At 38.8% G+C, this 20,144-nt stretch overlaps 1 protein-coding gene across 5 annotated transcripts in view; it reads right to left on the bottom strand.

The window, feature by feature from the left end:
- GRID1 (glutamate ionotropic receptor delta type subunit 1) overlaps positions 1 to 20,144 on the bottom strand; it is a 483,696-nt gene that overhangs the window by 115,546 nt on the left and 348,006 nt on the right. The gene's annotated exons all lie outside the window — the stretch shown is intronic.

The following is a 20,144-nucleotide window of genomic DNA, read 5'->3' as shown; positions in this document are numbered from 1 at the left end:
ATATTTATCCATACATAAGTAACCCACTGGGAAGCTAAAACTGGAGAAGACTGCACTACTAGTACTGAGAGAGAACCTCAGTTGAAGGATCTCACAATAAACATAAAAGTTCCTAAGTGTCCCCTTGTTCGACATAGATAAGCTGACTTCAAGACATTTAATAGTCTAATAAAGTGATAGCAAGCATGGAGAGATGTAACTACACTGCCAGTGATATTGTTAATGTCCTGCTTAATACATGGTTAAACAATTACTGCAGTGTGTGCATCTCTCCTATTAAAACAGTGCACACATGTATTTCAGGAGACAGTTCATTACACAGTTTTGAATGTTCCTGCCTTCAACCGCTTCTTTCTTCTGTGCCAGTATGACCCCATTTATTGAACAGATATTCTTATCTCTCTGTTATAAATGGCCCTATGAATCACTGAAATGAGCCCAGTTTAAAAAAAAATGCAAACAAATACAAATGAACAAAATACTTCCAGTTACTGGTTTTTAACCTGGATAATTTCCACAGCATGTCAAAAAAGACTGCGGTGGTACTCAGAGGCTCTGTAGACTGTAGCACTGGGCTGAGCAGAAACATCATCAACCACCTTCCTCTTCAGAACACATTTGCATAATAAGCCTCTCAGATATTTAGTGTCAGATGGGATGAATCACCTTCTCTTACGACACTGACTACAGATGACTGGCTTAGAATAAACGCCCACGACTTCTAAGGCTGCAGTGGAATGACAAGAGATCCATCCTTAATATAGGCTAAGGGATATCTGATTCCTTCAAAAATATGAAGTAAAGCTTCACTAAGGAGCCAACACCAGCATCTGTAACATTAATCTTAGCTTACACCGTGTCCTTAAAAAAGGTATCAATTACTTGCCTAAGGAACTGTGTTTTAAAATTTTGCTCATTTGTGAAGCCCACACAACAAGAGAAAATTGTGGGCAACATACATACCGCTATCTATTTGTCATGTTCCCAAGCTGTAACACTCCTTTAAAGAGACAAAAATCCCAAGAGAAACTGCAAACTCATCAAAAGAGGAAAATCAACACAGACAGACTACAGTAATTCTCTTCAGCCTGAAGAGCATTATCCCCTTGGTAAATGCCTCCCTTGCATTTCTTTTAAGCTGGGAGGAACATTAGGCTGACCACCTGAGGAGCAGCAGCTCTTAGGAAAGATAGCAGTGATGAACAGGAGGGCAAAAATGTGTACATTTTCTCCCTATTCACCTCCCAAATATATCCAGACAAAGCCAAAGTAGCCAGGTGCTGTAACATACAGAGAAAGAGCAAAGTGCTGCTAGCATTAGCAAAGCAGAATTAAATAATGCTCAGGTGCAGAGTTATTGCACTGGCTACATTTAGTGATTCATCTGCAACAGTGAGCAATTTGTATGAATAAATGCTCAGTCTGGGGAGACGCAAGAGCCAGGAAATTTGAAATGAATTATCGTATCTCATTCTTCTGGGTTCACATATCTGGGCCAAAGTTTTTAAAATGAGGTGCCTAAATTTAGGCTGTTAAAGAGTTTATCTTTAGTCATCAGAGTGCCAGACCACTCAGCGCTCCTCCTACAGAGCCAATGGCTCTGCATTCTAATAGCTTGAAATGTATTTAGAAACATCACCGTAGGTAGTCAAGTCTAAATGGCTCTAAATATCTTCCGTTCAGAACTGCAACACATAGCCTGAACTGCTACTCAAAATGAAAACGTGCTGGGAGGGAGCTCAAACTTCCTGCATTTTGTACCATATTTACAGACTTGCAATCCAAAAAAAATCTTTTAAAAAACCCTATTGAAAAACAGCTCTTAAGTTTCAACTTTCTGATATCACCAGTCTATTGCCAGAGGCTCATGAAAGTTAAGCAGTGTGAAAAGCAAGGTCCTGGAAACCTGTGTTATCATAAGGAATTCTCAAAGTAAGAAAGAATTTAATGTTCATAACTTAGTGAGGTTTTTTACTTTAAAGAGGAAAAAGATACTTGGGAAATTATGGTCACCCATTTTTAATTATTCAAGCTGTTCAGGATCTTGCCAATTGCTTGAGCTTTTGTCTGTCCATTCAAAAGAAAACAAATAGTCTATGAAACATCCTTGAAGGACCTATTCCATCCTACTTGATAAATGTACTCTATATAAAGAAAGTTGGCTATGAATTTGTGAGATCACTGTGCCTGAGTAAAAGTATTGCCATCTATTGGGGAAGGATTTACAGGTTAAAGTATGCTGTAGTTTTGTATGGAAAAATGATTAATATAGGTGTAAAATGTCCTAGTTCTTTTTATACTTTCTATGTAGATGGGGTCTACGTGACAGTTGGGACTAATGCTTCAAAATACTTCTAACAAATAGAAAATCTGCTTTTGAGATAAACAGCACAATGGAAATTAAAGACCATCCATCTTTCATTTGTTTTATCTCAGAGTAGCAAATAAATTCTAAAAACTTGGGAAAAAAAAGATGTTTATTTGAGACTGTGCCCTTCTTCCTCCCCAGCTATCTTTCAAGAGCCAAATGTAAAATGCCGAACCCAAACAGGAGAATTGTAATTCACTCAGTGGACCACTACAAGTGACAACATATAAACAATACTATCAGATTCAGGCCAGACCTGCAAGATGGGAAGGGGAGCAGTGAATGCAGGAAATTTTAATTTCTCAGTAGTAAGCATTTGCAATTGAAATGAAAAAGGAAGAAACTGAAAATCAAAATACAAGCATTAAGATTTCAGATCTCATAGCAACACTGATAAAAGAGTAAGAACCTTCATGAAAAATAATCCAAAGATAGTTTCACATATGTAGTTTTGTTTACTTTTAAATATATAACTTAAAATCATTTACTGCAAATAATCTATGACATTTTTTTGTTGGAATACAGTGGAAAACAAATATTTACATCGCCTTTATGAAAAAGTAACTTAGTTCATTATTTTATCTAATGGCAGTTGCAGGATTAAAAGTTAGGAAAGTAAGCAGTAAATACTGCTATGTTCAGAAATAATTCCACAGAGGGGAAAAAAAAAAGAAACAGAAACAATTCTTTCTTGACCTTCTCAAGAAATCTAAAACTGTAAACCTTTCCAAGCATATAATGGCTGGCCAGTAATAGGGAAGGCTCTTTTCCACAATACCTGGCTGCTTTGCCAGGGTCAGCACCTTGCTGTTAACAGCAAAAAGCAGGCTGCATAAAAAAGGTATGCAGGGATGAGTGGCCGGACACAACTGAGAGGAGATGCTGGGAGTTCAAACAGACCTGGGCAGGCTGAGTTCCAGTGACAGCAGGATGTACTGAAGAGTTCAGAATTACACACAGCAGCGTTTTAGTTACAAACCTGTTATCTCCTCCCTGAGCACCCAGGGGAACAAGCAGTAGGAATGTCTGGAAGCCCCGTAACCAGCCCCGGGATCCTAGAAGGAAATGTCTTGCAGATGGCAAACACAGATGTTCCTGTTGTGTCTCAATTTTTGGAAACAAAGGTTGCCACCCTGAAATCCATGATACAAAAGAACCACCAGACTGTTTTGCTAGGAGGGATACCAAAGTAGCAAAAGTTATTACTTGCACATCCTGTAACTTAATGGTGAGGATAAAGAGCATCATAGCTTTCCACAATGAAAAAACAAAGCAGAGGGCAAAGTGGGGAGTTCACAGAAAATAATTTTAAAGCTGTGTCCTAAGAGACACTGGAAGGACTCAAAACCAAATCTCTTGCAAATTGCAACGGTTTAACCCCAACCAGCAACTAAGTACCATGCAGCAACTTGCTCACCTCCCTCACCTCTCCCAGTGGAATAGGGAGTAGAATCCTTGAAAAATAACTGTAATGAAAAAGGACAGAACAAAAAGACAGACAAAAATAAGCCCCAGAATGACAATGATACACAATACAGCTGCTGCCCACCTGCTGACCAATGCCCAGCCCTTTCCTGAGCAGCCACCAGTGCTCCCAGCCAACTCTCCACAGTTTATATACGATGCTCTATGCTGTGCAATGTGCCTTTGGCTACTTTGGATCCGTGTCCTGGCCATGCTCCCTCCTGGCTCTTCATGCACCTCCTCACGGGCAGAGCAAGGGAACTGAAAAGTCCTTGATTTGGAGTGAGAGCCCCTTAGCAACTACAACATCAGGGTGTTAGCAGTGTTGCTCTCACAGTGAATACAAAACACAGCACTGAACAGGAACTAGGAAGAAAAATTAACTCTATCCCAGCTGAAAGCAGGGCACGAAGCCATGACTAATTACAGCTGTCATCAGGGAGCAGATGCACCTGCATTGCAGAGAGTGCTCCATGTCACCCATCGCCCCTCAACCACAGCTCCGGGCCTCAGTCTCTGTGACAAAGCTCCTCCTCCTCCACAGCTGCATTCCCACTGCAAGGCCCCCCACTGCAGGGCCCTGCCATGCAGACAGATGATGGCCAGCCCCAGGGTGTGAAGGAAACTTCCCTGTCCGAGCATCCAGGAGCCCTGTGGCTGTCACACTCGCAGCACCTCAGTGAGCAGCTGAGGGACAGATGCCCCTTCACACCTGCACCCCCGCACTCACACAGACCAGGTTTCCTTACTGGCTCAATCCCAGGACACACAGTAGTGTCTCAGACATCCCAAACCTTTAAATCATTTAATCTTGGTACAAAAGCAATATAACAACAGCTTGAGCTTGTGCAGCTCAGGAGAGCACAAATGAAGGAACCCCTGAGTTTTATCCCCTCACAGTGTAAACAAGAGGCAGTCTGGGGGTCATGAGCTTCTGCCACATCCCTCAGTGTCCCTCAGCTGGCCAGGCCACAAGCCCCTGGGCCCCTTGTCATGCCAAGGGTGGTCAGTTCAGGGCCTCTGGTCTCAGGCTCCCACCCAGAGCTCCTGCACCAAATACCTCCCCCAGCACTGAGAGCAAAACCCAGGCACAGAACTGCTGGCCATGGAGTATCTGAGCAAACAGCCTGCAGAACAGCTGAGTTCTTCCTAGAGAACAGCATGACAATGACAGATAAACTCATCCTTTACTTCTTTAAACTTATTTTTAATTATTATTCATGAAGAAGGTGTGAGCAAAGGAGGGCTTGGGGAAGTAGTAATGTCTAAATTTTAGCTCTTTGCAAATCTTTCATAAATTCATTACCTGTTCAATTTAAATTTGCCTCTGCATAGGTTTCAAAAGAAAATTGTTTCCAGCTCTTGTCCCAAGTAAGTTTGCTTCCAAAAGGAGCTTTATTTTTTTTTCATTTCCCTTCACGTCTTTGGAGAAATTATTTGCCTACTGTGTTTTTTTTTCTCCCATCCACCAAGAATAAGAAAAAAATTTTAGAACCATTTGAAATCTGCTGTAGTAAAACTGCAGTAAAGGAGAAAAAAAAAAAAGTCACTATCTTCGGTATATCATTTTGTAACCTGAGGGAAACTTAGGACCAGCTGCCAGGTTTCATTGCAGGAGATAGATTTGGATTTTGAAAAATAGCTTTGTTCTTGATTTAAATGGCCAGGAAAACATCCTAAGAATCAGAAAACTAGTTTTGATCCCAAAGAAGAGCTACAGACCAAGTTTCCACTGCAATACAACTGACAGTAATTAATTGGACAATATCAAAGTGCACCTGTTTATCTGAGAAGCTTTGTGTATGTCTTGGATACAAATAAGTTAAGATAGCAGATATGAAAAAGTCAATTTTGGTAGAACAGATGGGTTCATTCTATATCCCCTAGATACAAAAATTATATTTAGAAATCTCTTCAATTAAAATAGTGCAGTCCTTGTCCAGGTGTGACTTGCATAGGTAATAGCACTTCACAGAAAAACAGTTCCTCTGTACCAGTGACTGAGATTTTTATACTTCCCTAGAACCTTCTTTCCTCTGTATTTTAAATAAATACCTCTTGGCTCAGTATCTCCAGAGGAGCATTATTAGATTAAAAATAAAGTAAGTGTTACTAGCCACAATAAATAAATTATTAATATAAATATTATAATTTTTATAGCACACTAAAGAGCACTCCAAACTGATACTATTTCTAAAGATTAATTGTTAATGGTAGCATTAGAACAGAAGTTAAAACAAAAATTTCCAGTACAACATCCCAACTCTAAATAAAACTTTATAAAACTAGGATAATTCAGACTAAGAATCTTGAAGATAAAAGCTCAGTTGCAGTAAACTGGATCAAGCCTGTAGGTTTATTTTTATTATTTAATACAGGCTAAATAAAACTTCTATATATAATTTCAAAGTGAAATATGAATTTTTTTCTTCTCTAAGCAGTAATATGGGAATTTGAAGAGTTTCCATGACGTATTTTTGCAGATAGAAAATTCACTGAAACTGTCCCTTTCTAACTGAACCTCATTTTCCAACAATTTGAACTTTCATTAAAAAAGTGTTGCCAGAAATTCCATATTCTTCCTTCTTTCTGAACGTATTCCCAGAACTGTGTATGTACATGTTTTTTCCAAAGCACCGAGCAGGCTCACCTGTGTTTCCCTGATCACCACACCTTGTGTCAATGATGGAATTCATTTTACCACACTTCCACCAGAAGCTGCCAGTTCTGTACCAGTTGCTGGTACATAGGAGCTTCCTACAAGCCATTAATGAACCACAAGCATAGCATGCTTTTAGCATCCACATTTTTTTATATTTTTCTATGTGTATGACTTCATTCTTGGTCTACACTCTATAAACACATTACTAATGGCCCTCTCTCAGCAGGGACCTTTTTTCAAGTTATGCACTGTTACATGAAAACATAAAGCCTGACACTTCTGCAGTACTGCACTACTGAGAAGAGCTGTTCTTCCCTCCATGGTCCTGATGAAGCTCAAGTAATAACTGAGAGGTTATCACGAGATCTGGTGGCTTCTTAACCATTCCAGGCTCCTCCATTAATACAAGCCTATAAACCTGGCATGTTCAGCCTGAAACTCCCACAAAAGAGAGGCCAAATCGGTCATGGAGATCTCTATACTCTCATTAGTCTGAGTCAGCTCTCCAGGGTTCCTGCTCCCCATAAACTCTGGAATATTTCATTTCTGTTCTCTCCAAACAATATGCGATGGTCCTGTCTTGACCTCTGTCTCAGTTCCTTCACAAGATAAACAACTCAGCCTAATGGGGTGGGGAAGATAAGTAAAAGAGAAGGGTGGGAAGAAGGAAGGAAAAAAAAAAGAAAAAAGAGGAAAAAAAAAATACATCCCTGAACAAACTCCCAAATAGCACTCACAACTGAATTCCATTTTTGGTTGCTAAAAAGGGATATCATACAAAAAGGAGTAAATTTGACCCAAACCTTCACCCGCTTTTAGCACAGACCCCTGGAGTTGATGAATGCTAATTTGAAGGTGTACCTGACATTTTTGTGTTTATCAATATAATTTGATAACAAACCACAATGTACAATTTAAAATTTGCACTGCACTAGTTGCCCGTTACTTAGGTCATAGTTGATTGAAAAAAAATGCACTGAAGGAAACCTACATAAAAGGTAAATGTTAATCAAGAGAAATACTGGAGATGAAGAAAACTATAGGAAGATTGTAAGAAGACTGCTAAGCTTCCTCAAGCTACACAGCTGTACTGTTCTTCAGTAACTGCTGTAATACATGTGGCACTGCCTATCGTTTTAGCCTTAATCATTTCGCTGTAATGCGCTGGGATTTCTGTTTAATCTGATTCCCATTTCATACGTAATGCTTATTACAGTCAATCTCCGCTGCCATTCCATTTAGTGCACATTCCACTGAACAATGCATGAAAATACTGCACATGGAACTCTTCCAAAAGCATTCAGTAAGAATGTACTCTTCAAAGCTCAAATGTCACACAGTGTTTATAAACATGGTAACTGCTGACCATTTAACTACATGGCACAGTAGTGACACCAGATAATTGCACAGCTGTCAGAAAGCAACATTTCCATAATGACATGAATCTAATGGTAACTAAGGAACAAAACCTCCCAGAAATATGGTACTTAAAATTTTACCACAGCTACATGCCAAGTTGAATTTGAAGACCCAATGAATCCTTTTAAAAGAATAACTAAATTTTGCTCAGTTTGACATTGTTTTTTTTTTTTCTTTGAAAATAACATGTTTGTACATCTATATTTGATTTAAAAGCCTCTGCTTTTTAGAGACAAAGATTTTGTCATGTTTTGCTGAGAACTGTACACCTGAGTCATGCTCCAAAGAATAAACCAAAATTCATCAGAGCTTCCCAGCACGAGGAGGTTGGCTTTGGTTTTTTTTGTTTTGTTTTTGTTTTTTTTGTTTCTTTTTTATTTGTTTGTTTTTTTGGTGGGGGGGTTTGATTTAATTCTCCACCTATTTTCCAAAAACAGAAGAAATTTCCATTGAAACAATATAGCAGTTAAAATCTTCTGTTTGGAATGCCTACAGGGGATTGACTGGACATTGGTCTGAAGGCTGAAAATGTTTTTCAGGCACAGACTCCGGGCAAAGAAACCCCTTTTTCAGCATGAAGGATTGCTCTGGGTCCTTGTAATGGTCCATTCCACAGTCAGGGTACAACACTCTCAGTGCATACCATCAGTCTCATTCACTGTGCTTTCTCAGCTCTGCTCAGAGCAGCAGCTTAAATTCCAGCTCCAGCTTGCACTGCTATGAACAGTTTGCACAGAGGTTCCCAGAGTTTGATCTTTTTGCAGATATGAACAGCACACGGTAACTATTCCATTAAAAATGCAAACTTCTTACCTGACATGCACCTAACATCAAATAGTAGAAACACAACTTACACATTCCTAATTCTCCCCTTCAAAAGGCTCATACCTTGTTCTGAGAGCATGATAGCTGAAGCTCTGAGAGTCACATACCACAAACTTTGAAATGAAAGAACCAGCTATTGCTTGAAGAGACCACATTGATTTTCAGGAACTTACAGTTTAATACTGATTTACTGCCTCTACCACAAAGTTGCCAACCACACCGCAAAGCTGTTATTTAATGTAGGTTATGGGGTTTTAAACTCTAGGAACTTGGAAAGGTATATCAATATCAAAGGTTACCCTGTCCAATATCCATGTTTTCATCCCTTCACATACATTTAATCTCTTCCCTTAATTTTTTTTTTTTTTTTTAATCATGTCTGGTTTTAAAGGAAAGATGGCAATAGTCAGCCTGAAATATAATCCCTTTCAAAACTGGCCTTTCCTGCCTACAGCACTCTTCTTCTTTAAATTGCAAAACAAATACATAAATAAAGCAAAGTCCTTACAGGTCTGAGGACCTTCTTGTCAGTCACAGGGTACTTTACATGCACAAACAGTGCCACAGGCTGTGTGAGCATTAAAGAACACCTGAAAGATTACCTTAGCCATCTCAAACCACAAGACTTTTGCTGACCAGCCCTGCCAAGAGGAATTAATATTTGCTGTTCTTTACGCTGCCTGAGGATACAGGCCTGCTGTGCATTTGCCAAGTGAGGACTCTCAGGATGCTGGAGGAAGAGGGAAACCCTTGGGGAGCAGCAGCAATGGTGGTGTGGAAGGGCTCCCTCTCCCTCCGCATGTCCACAGTCTTAAAGACTTTATGCAAAGCCTTCTGAGCTTATGAAGGGCACACAAAGGCAGCAGTCACCCAGCATGGTGTGCATGTACAGCTCATGCCAACGGGAAGCAGACACAAAAAGATTCACTTTTTGTTTGCAGATTTTTCTTTCAAGCAGATGTTCAAATATTCACCACTTGGGTCCAATCCTGTGATGTTTTGCACCTATACTTTCCCAAAGCTTGCAGAGATACACTGGAAGCCCCACGGTGATCTCATTACTGCCAGTCTGCATCAGCTTTATCTTTGGCAGCAAGAATGGTATTAAAAATATACATTACAGTAATGGGGCTTAAGCAGATTTGACTGGAAAACATAATTACTTTTCCTAAAGGCTTGCACATAGTTATTCATAAGCATACAGCAAAGTTACTAATTTAAAAAATATATATATTTCATCATTGGAAAAAAATTCTGCTTCATCTAACTGACACAAGCTCACACAGTGTTTGCAAAGTTCTAGACAAATGGGGTTTTGAGATTGAACCTTTCCACACTGTCTGGGGCAACAGCTTATCTTCTGACTCAAGGGACATCTGCATACATTACAGACTATGCCTTGATTCTGCTCTTGAAACTAAGTAATTTTTAGCATTTTAAGTAGTGATATTTTTCCCCCGTTGTTTCTGAGGCAGAATTTAGACAAAACACAGATTTTTGTTAGAATTTTCATGTGCCCAAGTTTCTCTACAAATCCAGAGGAGGAAAAAAGGGAAACTAATAAGTTTCTAATTTTAAAATATGAGCTGTTTTGACTTGTGATATATTACCCTTAGCACTGATTTCTATCATTACATCCATGCAGGTGTGAAAGGATGCACAAGGGAAATTTCTGTTAAGTTTAATTAAGGTAGCCTACACCTCACTGAGAAAAACATAATGTCCACTATATGGTACATCATTTATGCAGGATAATTTATGTAGAAGACTACCAGTCTGTGTTTTAAACCTCTAATGATCTGCTTAGAGAGGAGAACACCAGACCCCAAATATTATGGAATGTACAGAGTTTTAATTTAACAATTATGTTTGTGACAAGTTATGACTAGAAAACACAAAATTGTTTCAGTGCATATCCCATTAAAATGGATTCAAATTTCAGGCTAATGTATGGAAGCATCCATGAAGTGTTAATTTCTTTTTCTGAAGGTGAAGTGACAGCAACCTGTTGTGCAACAATACAACAAGCAGTGCTGAACAAGGAATTTGGCATGAAATCCATCCTCCTTGAGGGAAAATCTGTGGGAGATGGAAACAAGGAGCAAGCCTATTAGCTCTATTCATAAGGTTTGTGCTGTGGTCATTTTTCTCTGTTTGCAGAATCTACTTATGCACACCAAACCTTTGAGCAAAGCCATGCATTTGACCACACATTACAGGTACCTTCAGCTGTGACTGATACTCTTCTCTGCAAGGAGAAACAGAGATGCTGCAGGGAGCAAACAGACAAGCAAATAAAGAGACCTAGAAGAACTCAGCAAGCACAGAGGAAGATAAAATCCAAGGGCTGAGACCTATGGGTGGTGAGGACAACACACAGATTAAAAAACATAAATGAAGAAGAGGGAAAAGAGAACAGGGGAGGTAGGAAGTAACCACAAACCACATGAAGGAAAAATAAAAGTTGAGAAGATTGGAGATTCACACAATCCCAGGAACTGTTGAGTTGCATGAGGGACAAATTGACTGGCCTGCCATCAGAGAGCACAGAGGGAGGAGGTCAGCTAGCTAGGACAAGAAATACAGCCTTGAGACAGAAAAGAAATAATAAAGAAAGAGAAAAAAAGGTCTTTCTTCACTTAGGTCAGGTGTCACTGCAAAGTTACTTCTGGATAAAGTAAGAGTTATATATAGGTGAGACAGATGTACAGTGCAAATTGAAGCAGGATGCAGCTAATGAAGAGGAACAGGCAGATAAGAATTGTGATAGAAAGAAATGGTCAGCAAATGCAACAACTGAAAAGTATTTACATTAAGTGAACATTTCTTAGCTGATTCTTTTAGATATTACTTCAGTGTTGGGTTTGAGGGACTAAGTCTGAAACTAATAGAAGAAAATTAAATATTAAAAAGCACACAGAGCTTGCAGTCTTTAAAACCACTTTTAATTTGTAAGGCTATAAAATGTTTTAATGAGGATATACTAACAGTCATTTCCAAAAAGGGCAGTGCAAGATGTAAAAACAGCAATAAGAAGAATATAGGTGTGGTGATATTTTATTCAGAAATGGAATGATACTTGCCTAGTAAGATAACAGACAAGAAAAAATAAACAGGGATATTGTGGAATCTGTGTGAGGGGAATAAAGAAAGATGTCTTGGAATAGCAGCCCTACAGTCAAAGCTGAACAGAGAAGGATAATCCTTACCTATTAAAAAGTTCTGCAGGGTGGTGTGCATTTAATAAAACTTATATTCTTGAAGTCAGAGAATAATAATAATAATAATAATAATAATAATAATAATAATAATAATAATAATAATAAATCTAGTAAAAATGTGCAATCATTAGTTAAATGAAGCTAAGCACAGTCAAGGTTCCTAGCTTCACAACACGACCTTAAGAAATTACAAATTTCCTATGCCATCCTTAGATTTTGAAGTTTTCACCTATCCAATTTACTCAGCAGGTAATCCTTTGGAACCTGAGAGCTTTAGTTGCTTATTTAATATTATCAGCAATGAATCTGACAAATACTATCAAAGGAATTAACTACGATAGAAAACTAGAAAGCATGATAAATACACAAGTATTTAGAGAGCATTTAAAAAGCTATGATTTCTGAAGCCAGATAATGTAATTATGCTGAAATCCACTACTACCAAAAAAGAGGTCATGCACTCAAGATAACAAAGAAAAGTCTATTATTTGAAACTTCATCGATTTCATCTGAAAAACACCAGGGGTATTATTACAGGTTCTTTATCTGTGGTGTAGCAATCTGTACACCCATGAACAACCAGACCTTAAGATATATATATAAATATAGCTGGATAGATAGGTATAGATGGATATAGATTTATAACAGATGGAATGTCATCAATAGAGTAAGAAAAGATGCATACTAACAAGGAGAGACTCCTGAAGTCACTGATAGGTTGAGAGTAGAGTTTAAGTTTGGACAGTTGAGTAGCACAATCATAACACAGCATACTTCCTGCATTTCAAGTACTATATTAAGGACCCCAAGAAGATAAAAAGAAAGCATCCCACCTGCTGAACTCACATGGCCATGCTAGCAGAAAGATATATGGATACAAGTATTATCAAAAATATATTCTGGTCAAGAATAAAAAGGTTTCTTCTAAGTCTTATGCGAAGATTCTATATTCACCTCACAATGGTAGTGGTAGCCCAAAACACACAGTTTCGTTTCAGGAGCATGATCAGTTTAAGAAAGTGATTACAGAATACACATTTATGTATTTATGGCCTCTCTTTGCAGCAGACAGAAGCATGCAAGCAGGGAATTCACTTCTTATCTTGTACCACTGAGACAGTACAGAAATACAGCAGCAGCCTCCTGGGTTTTATGAGGAAGACACAAAAATATGCACTTTATGAGTTATAGACTGCAGCAGAGATGAAAGAGTTAATAACTGAGGCCCTGTTTCTATTAGGAACTCAGGCATTCAAGGTTTAATATCTCAGATGCTGTAAATTGTATCTCCTGGAACTTGGCAAGCATCTTGTCAGCTTCAATGTAATTTGTTTTTCCAAACCCAAATTGTTTTTAAAAGATTAAGGTGTTCTAATTTTTTAAAGCATTAAGTACAAACACAGTAATCCTTTACCATTGTGATAAGGATTGTCTACCATAATGTTTATTATTTACTAAAGCTTGACTGCCAAAGAAAAGGAACTCATTTTTCAAAATCCATTTTTTATGTAGCTGAATTGTTATATTCTGAATTTGGGGCTGAGAAAAGAAGAATGATTACTTCAATTCTGAAGATCTTGCACAGAAATAAATAGTATTAAAGAATTAATAAAATAATATGGGATGAATATTAACTCCATTCAAGTCAAAGGGGACAAGATTTCATCCTCAGGAGTCTTTTGTCTCTCAAATATTGCTTCAAATCCAAGAGAACTGATGGATTTAGAAGACTATTAAGACCCAGTTTGCCCAAGCATGTCAGTAAAGTAAATCAGTTAATAGGTCCTTATAAAAGACTATCTATCACCGAAAAAAAAAGAAAAAAAAAAACCAAAACAAAACAAAGAAACACACCAAAGCAAAGTAAAAAAATCTGTGACTCTGCTTTCTTGATGACAGTAGGTATGGCAGAGCTCTGGGGAGGGGGAAAACCCATCACCAAATCAGGCTGATACCACTCCCACTGGAGAAAACCAAGATGATATAGAAAGAGCTTTCAATAGAAAAGAGTAGGAAAAAAGCCCATAAATACAGTATGATGAGACCTTTTCTTGCAGTTGGAACTTAGGGCAGAGAGATAAAGTGCATGATAAACATCACCCACTTGTGACAGAACAAGGAGCTCAAGTCACTTATCCTTGTTCAAGACCTTCAACAGATCCTTGCTTTAAAAATCTGGAATCTTTCTTGCCTTCCATAGAAGAGTTTGTCACAGCAAAGGATGTGCTGAACCTGCTGCTTTCTGCCCCAGATGAAGCAAAAGAGAGCACACTCCTAGAGATACAGTCAGTGTTGCAGAGGCCCTGAGCAGAAACACATCATTACTGTTGGCTCATTGGGTATCTCTGCTTAAAAAGTGCTTTAGAGATGTGTTCTCCTGGCTATGCACATTTATCTGTGCCTTTTACCACTTTCTCCATTAAAGCATTCAAACTGAAAACTAAAGCTTAGCTTATATCAGTGCAAGTTTGCACTTGCAAACCCTACCCTTCTGCATCACTCCTGCAGCTGCTCCTATGTCTGGGGCTTGATTGTTAATTGAACACTGGAAGGTAGCAGAAGGATTGTTTCTTTCATGAGTCTGAAGCTCATAGCCAGAACTGTCAATCCATAATCCATATCTGCCCCTTCCCTGGGTAAATATACACATTTGTGTGGCTATGCTCTATGCTTCCACAAATACATATACATACACACATATCTGTCTGGGGACAGGCACTTAAAAGAGAAAAAAAAAAAAAAAGGAAGGAAAATAATTGGGTCAGCAGTGACATCCAAAGCATAAAGGGTATTTTAAACAAAATCATGTTCTCACCACACTGAATGGAGACTCAAAAATTTACTCCTGGATTTATCATACAATTCTTGGCAAAATAAGAGCAAATTTTCTCAAGTTTGATGTAACTTGATAGTATACATGTGCATTATGATAGATACATGCACATATACTCATGCATAAAATGTTGCAAATCTAGGACTGACACAGGTAAGAAGACCACTTTTCAGGGATCATACAGAACAGCAAGATTCTGCTAATAGGTATGCTAACAAGTAAAAAATGTTTGCACATGTCTTGGCCACTGATTTTAAGTTTGGCTATATCTAAGTAGGATTTATTGGTCAAAGTATGCATTTACCTGGAAATCCAATGCAAATTATTAGGGCACACAGTTTGTTTCTGTTCGACTTATGTGTCATGCATTCACTCCCTTCTGTGGCTTAAGGAAACTGAAAACAGAGGAGGGCAGTAGTCCTTTTGAAATTATTTGAGTAAGTAAATTTTTATGTCACCATTTGGTGGCTTCTGGGAGACAGATGCCTCTCCCATCCAGGGTGACACTTCTGAGACAAGTGGCAATGAGACATTTCCCCCACTAGATTTGCTCGTGCCTTGCCTCTGAGAGCACATTTCAGCACCTCAGTTGCCTGTGTCAGATGAGATAGCACATGGCTGAGCTCTGTGCAAATTGCCTCTCACAGCAGCCTCGTACCATGCTCCAACATCACCCTCCCTCACCTCCCATTGTCCCCTGTTTCTTTTCATTAAGTCTATTCAGCAATTCTCTCTAAAATCTGTGTCTTGGCTGTCTCTCTGTCAGCTGATTCCTTCCTATCCCTCTCAACAAGCACAAGACATTACTCACCTGTCTGTGCTGCACAGCTGAAACAGAAAAAACTATCAGTCAAGTGCGAAGACTGCAGCATGCTCCTACACCATTATTTTGCTTTCCCTTAGCTACTCTCTACTCCTATTCCAGAGGAAGATTTATTTCCCAAATTAATTAAAAGTACACAGCCTGTCTTCATTCTGAAACTCTCACCAGCTATTTACTCCGTTCCAAACCCAGAGACAGATGGAGCTGTTTGCCCCCAGCTGTAGATAAACCTCTACAAACATAAAACTCTTCCTCACCCTCTACAGCATCTCTGGCCCCATGTGTTCCCAGACAGATTGAAGAGTCTGCTGCAGCTGTGTGAAAACTCTAGCCTCTAGGTTCTCCTGCTCTTTTGAAAATGAAAGGCCACCTGGAATTTTGAGCCACTTGTCTCTTGTTTTCTGGGTCTTGCCTAAATAAGGTATATTAGGCTCAGTAAGGTGTCCCCAAAAAGATGAATTTGTAACAAACTTTCATTTACTCCATTTTGGTTACTCCAACACTTGTTCTTCTTGTACTGAAGCCTTCTTGCCCCGAGACTTCTGTCTCTGTTCTTGGGATGGAGTCAACCACAGGATTCCACAGCCCTCACGTTCTTTTGTTTAGAGACGTGACCTTACACTACCTGAAACTGCACTGTAAGAAATGAACAAGCAGAACAAGTCTTCACCTCCAAGCCTCCAAAAACCAAACAAAATTATTTTCTACTCCACTTACCTACCTAGTCAAAAAAATGGGGAGGACGTTTCTTTCCTTGGGCTCAGTAAACAGCAAAAAGCCACTTCAGTTTGCAATTCTCATTTAGCATAACTACAGATTCTTAGACTAAGTTGAGGAAAAGGTATGCCAGTATGGGTATATACTCTGCCAAACACCCTCTACAACAGGGTCCACCTTTCAGCCAAGCCAAGTGACAGAAATTTACCAGAAAAACCCTACTTGTTAAAAAAAAAAAAAAAAAAAAAAAAAAACCACACCAAAACCCAAAACAGTAACAACAACCAAAACTACTCCATAGCACTGTTACACAATTCTCGTTTGAAGTTCCACTGCTAGAACCTGTGGTAACTAAGAGCAACCAAAAAAGAGTCTCAGAATGGATTTTTAAAGGTTTTATTCCTGTAATTTAAAGACAATTAGGACATCATATGGCTTTCACAATCTTCACATAGGCCTGCATCCATCTCTCTGACTACTGAGCATTATTAATTAACAAAAATTGAACTTCCATTTAGTGACTAGGAATTGCTCAATATACTGATGCTTCTCAAGTTCTGCTTTTGAACTCCATGCCTGTGCAGCTTGGGAAACCACTACATGAAATCTTGAGCTTTCCTATTCCATCCTATTTGCCAAGCAAGGCTCAAAACCTGTCTCAGATGAATAATTGTAGTAATAACTGAAATAAACTGAAATGTCTTGTTTTTATCACTGCTTGAATTACTACCAGAGAAAATGAGGAGCCTTGGGAAAAAAAAAAAAGATGTTAGAAGCATCTGTGTGATGCAAAAATCAAAGTTCCTTCGACGTTTTAAGTAAGTAAAGTAACAGCAACTCAAAAATGGTTATGAATTTTCAGTACCATACTTTTAAAATCAATAGGATTTAAAATGCATAACTAATTGGGCTGATAAAAATTCTCCTCTTGAATTTACATATGTAAATGTTTTCAGAATTATCCAAGTAATTATGCCACCCTTAGCTACATGATATACATCATATACAGTCTGGATAAGATAGAAACATTGATAAATTAGTGATCAATCTTTAGAAAAAGATTTCCTTTTCGAGTAATCCTACAACAAGCATGGGTACAAGAAGAAAAATCAGAAAAAAACCACCACCACTCCTTCCATCTGAGTGTGTCAAAGGCAGTGAGTGAATAAATACCATGTGGTATTTTCAGAGCAAGGCAAGACCTGTCAGCTTTTCTGCAACCTCCACCCTCTGACAGAGCTGACAATGTGTTGCCACCACCAAAGTGCTTTCAGGAGAGCCATCATCTTCCCTCTCTCTCTCAGACAGGACTGCAACATTGAAAGCCTTTGTGCCACATACAACTCCAGGCTGAGGAGACAGACTCGATATCAGGAGCTGTGTTTGATGCAGAAAGAGCAATAATTGAAATTTTCACCCTTGTTTAAACAGAGAGCAGTGGGGATGGCTGAGAAGAGAGCAGCAGGAATTCCCTTCCATGCACTGTGTAAGGTTTCAGAGGAAATGCTGCAGGAATATCCACCATACTTCCAACAGCTCTGGGGCCTCCTAACTTGTTTGCAGCTCCCTGCAGCTGCTGTACCCTTAGTTCAGCCTCTCTGACCACACAGTTTCCAGTTTGCTCCTCAGGGCAGTTTTATAGCCCTTTCTGAAACACCTGCACCAAGGATGCTTTTCAATGCATCTTTGTTCTTTCTATTCGGTATAAGGGGATTTGGATACTGGAAAAATTATTCCCTTCAGGTTTCTATAGAATTAGTGCTTTCATCAGAAATCTACTGAAATTAGTGGGTCTCTCTTCAGTTGTTTTCAACAGACATGGGGCCAGACTTGGAAAAAAGAATATGAAAAAAACAAGAGTTATCTTTTTTTATTAGACCCTATCATAATCATCTTGGCAGAAGAAATAATCATTGACATGAGAGGACAAATTAATATCTAAATAATAAACCCTCCATGCTCTGGAGTCATCTTTTCACAACTGAGCCCTCTATGCATAATGTAAGACTGCTGAGTCAATGACTTTGAATAATCACAAGTGACCTGAAATAACAGCAAAGTAACACAGAGAACTGAATCTTTACCACTGTCTCCCACAGCGACTAGAATCCATTGTTCCACACTGTAAAATGTTGTTTGTGTAGATAATAATTTTGTCTTGTCTAACTTTAAAGTTCACATTCATAGGCTTTTTTGATTAATCAAATGGCTCTGACAGCCCGAAGCTTCTTTCCAATATTAGAGAGAAAGTGGTGGGTGCCAATTTATAGTTATTCAAACCAGTAATCTCCTGTGTCTCTGGCTGCTATTATTCCCTTGCCTGTGACCCAGCCACTTAATGAAGTGAAATTAATTTATAGTAATAGGAAATTCTCAGAACTACATGAAAGCACAAGCTTTAATATGAGAAGAACAAATGGCTATTTCACGCAAGGCTGACCACAAGCATTGTAAAGAAATTTGAAAGGACTTTATACCTCTTTAAATAGGTATGGTATTAGCTGGAACAATATACTGCAGTAAATATGATAAATCAAGCACCTCTTCAAATCAGAAAGCACCAACACAATTTTCTCCTTTTGTCACACAGCAGAATTTTCTCATTTGCATATAAATGTATGACACACATATATTCTATAAAGGTAAAAGCAAGATCTTATCGTCCTTCAAATCCTATTTAACTCTTCTATCATAATACCAGTGACAAACTCCCAACAGCAAAGCAGTGACAGGGAGGTTGACATTTATTTTGCTTACTTGTTCTTCACAAATGTATGTATTGGTGTGCATTAGCACTGAAATAAATGTGTTTATCTTAAATGGTAAAGTAAAGCTCCCATTTTTGTCCAAAGATATTGTTTATCTACAAAATCCTACAAAAGCGTGAAACTGTAACTCAAATCTCTCACATTGTTTTATTTCCTTTCATGTAGGAAAGTATCACTTTTCTAAATTTTGCTTTAACATCCTTTCCCCACCCCTGCCCTGAGAAAACAAGAGAGTGTGGAAGCAAAGAGGAAGAGGTGTGCAAGAGCCACAGCAGCTGGCGCTGTGGTTTTTCTTTAAAATAAATTTCTTTATTTGAGGCATTAAACATTTCGGATCATTTGCTAACTAGCTCTAATATTTGTTTTGTTATCCCTCATATACTCTGTGTATTCTTACACTAATTTGTCAAGCCTTCTTAGGTCCCCTGCGGGAAAGAATGGTTTTCAATGCAGCAGTTAACACGATGGCCCTTTGGTGTGGCTGGGGGCTGTGGGACAAAAGCCACCACTCGAGTGCTCGTGTGTTCACATGCTCTCACTGCACACATATGGTGGGGATGCTCGAGCAACACACTGAGAACATCCTTTGACACTTCTCATCACCCTCTTCCCCAAGCTGACTGAGACCATCTGATTTCTGGTGTGTTGTCACAACCTCCAGCTCCTCCCCTTTCTATTTTGCTTTTCCTTCATCCCAGAGCTTGGGAGAACAGGATAATTTTTTTCCCTTCAAAATCCTAAAATGGCAACAAGATGCTGTGGTGGCACTTCTGCTTCAACTCCAATAGTTTTCTATTTTCAGGTTATGTCCAGTTGAAATTAACCTATTACTGCACAAGTCTTGGCTTTACAATTACCAAGGTTGGAAAACAAGCTGTTTACCACTGTTAGCAAAAATCTGTGCCAATTGTTAACCCTGGATGGATCTCTTTTTTCCCCAAGCGACTGTTAATTTATAGAGCTATTTCATGGAAACCAGGTTGACTTCCTACCAGACCTGGAGGTCTTTATGCAACCTTAGGCTGCTACCCAAGGTGTTATCAG

The sequence above is a fragment of the Vidua chalybeata genome, chromosome 8 (genome assembly GCF_026979565.1).
Source record: "Vidua chalybeata isolate OUT-0048 chromosome 8, bVidCha1 merged haplotype, whole genome shotgun sequence".
NCBI classification, from domain to species: domain Eukaryota; kingdom Metazoa; phylum Chordata; class Aves; order Passeriformes; family Viduidae; genus Vidua; species Vidua chalybeata.
This window is presented reverse-complemented; position numbering and strand designations above follow the sequence as displayed.